We start from the raw sequence: 2,563 nt of genomic DNA on the forward strand, positions 1-2,563 counted from the left end.
AACATGGGAATGTATGTGCTGTTCTCGTGAACCAAGGGATTCGCTTGGTAAATGACTATGGAGATTCTCAGTCATCCAGGTCATGGTTGTCCCAAAGGTGTTTTTCAGGAGGCAACTGAACCTTCTTGTTTTTCTTTGAAGATGTTTCATTTCTCATCCAAGAAGCTTCTTCAGTTCCCCACCATCTAGTTAGAACTGAAGAAGCTTCTTGGATGAGAAGCGAAATGTCTTCAAAGAAAGACAAGAAAGTCCAATTACCTTTGGGATTCAACTTGGTAGAAGAGATCATGGCAAAGCGTTTAGGTATTAATGACTTCTGTGGTACCTACAGCCAATGCAAGAGATTAAATTACTTGAGATAAGAGCATCACTAATCTTATTTCTTTGTTTATAGAACTACAGTATATAATATATATAATATATACTGTATTACTTGATTATCTCTTTCCAAAAGTGACATTTACATTACTTTTGGATGGACGTGAGAGACAGACAGACACTAGAAATAAATGGAGATGTTGATCTCAACTCCTAGCTGCCATGTAGATAGAATTTCTCCGAGATCATCTGTCCCCAACCTGAGTCTTCAGGTCTTCCAATAGTGCATCTATCGCTGCTCTAATTGTTCCATCCACCATGCTGTTGGGTGTCCTCTTTTTCTCTTCAACTTTTCCCAGAAGTTCTGTTATGGATTTATGAAGGAAGCTGGACTTTTGTATAATGTATGCAAAATATGATCATTTGAATGTGGTCTTTTTTGCCTTAAATGAGAACTATGGATTAATTTGTTCTATGATCCATTAGGGGGTTGGGGGATTAAGTTTAAATTAAGGAAATGGTCTATTAAATTAAGTTCAAAGTATTCTCAAGAGGGTTTTTCCCCCTAAAAATTTAAAAGTTTCAATTTTCTTTCTGTCTTCCTTTTTCAAAGTTTAACTTTTGCTTCCAGAGAATGTCATAGGGAAAACCATTGTCTGCTTAGTTCTGATTATTGTAAGTATAGATAAGTCATGGTACCTTAATATTTTTCTGAGTTTCAATACCAAGTGTGTATTTTTTTTCTCTGGTTTTATTGCTGCTGATTATCCTTTTTAAAAGGCAGAACCTTTCCTCCACTTCAATGTTTTTATTATGAGTTTTAAGACTGGTTGTTGTACCTGTTGCCATTATATTTAATCTTAATCCTAGTCCCTATTGCTTCCTTTTTTTGTTGTTCTGCTCCATGACTAAACTTGCAAGTATTTTGCATTTTGAGATATCCAGAATCCCCAAATAATGAAAGTTATTGATTGATCCAATAGCCAATGGTGTAAACCATGGTTTTTCTTCCAATCTAGCCTCTTAAGATATATTTAATATAGTTTCTATAAATAAGGCAATAATATATATTCCTACGGTATCTATTTCATTATGTTCCATTTGGTCTCTGACTTTCTATCCTCTCTGTAGGTTTTCTATGAGAACAATGAGATGTTCTGAGATTTTCCTGAGGATATTTCTTAGCTTGACACAATTAACACAATCAAAATGCTTTTTATAATCAATGAAGCACATATTGTTTTCTTTTTTGTACTCTTTGGTATTTTTCAGTTTACCAGCATGTTTCCTGATCCTCGGTTTTTCTAAAACTAGCATTGGACATCTGGAATTTCCCTTTTCATCTTTGGCTTTGGTCTGCATTACGTGATTTTAAACATTATTGTACAAGCATCTGAAATGAAGGATATTTGGTGATAGTTTGCATAATCTGTAATGCCTTCTTTCTTTAATATTGGTATATAGATTGACTTCATCCAATCTATTGGCTGCTGAATCTTTCTCCAAATTTGCTGGCATAGTTTGCTTAGAAGCTTTACCAATTCTTCTGCCTTGCTTGCCATAATTCACCAGTTTCTGTAGCCTTCTGAGGGCCAGAGTGAAGATTTAACAAGAGGTTCTCTAGATGTGTTGATGTTGGCATCTCAACAGTACAGAATTTTGGACAATTTCTTCCATCTTTCTTTCTTCTTCTTCAAATCAGTTACACTCTGTCTATTGGATCCTGTGGCATACCAGTTCAAGGTTGGAAATTCCTTCTGAATCTGAAGATCTTTTGAAAGACTTATTTTTTAATGTTTGTTTCTGTCTTCAGTTTCTTTATAGATATTTTGGAGCAGATTGTAATATTGCTTCATATCTCTGCTGACATCTCTTTGAAATTATTTGTTAAATTCCTTCCTGAAATCTTTGCCTTTCTTCGCCTTGGCCTTTTATATTTCCACTGTATTCTGACATTCAGTCTGGATTCTTCTATTTCTTGGTCTCAGGCAGCCTCTTTTCATATTTTTCCTTAGCAATTTCTTTCATTACTTGATTATTTTGGAAAAGAAATCCAGAGGCCATTAGAAAAATATCAAATGCAAAAGAAACATTTGTTAAGTCCGAAGAGTGGGGAGAATTCCAAATAAGAAGATGGTAAGGGAAGATATTACTGACTTGCAATATTCTGTTATTATAGCTTATTTCAATAAAGTTCTAATTTTCCTGTGGTCTTGGTTTTCTGTTTGGATCTTGTGGAATTTCA

This window comes from Crotalus tigris, unplaced genomic scaffold (genome assembly GCF_016545835.1).
Source record: "Crotalus tigris isolate CLP2741 ecotype Arizona unplaced genomic scaffold, ASM1654583v1 scf7180000024462.759394, whole genome shotgun sequence".
NCBI lineage: Eukaryota > Metazoa > Chordata > Lepidosauria > Squamata > Viperidae > Crotalus > Crotalus tigris.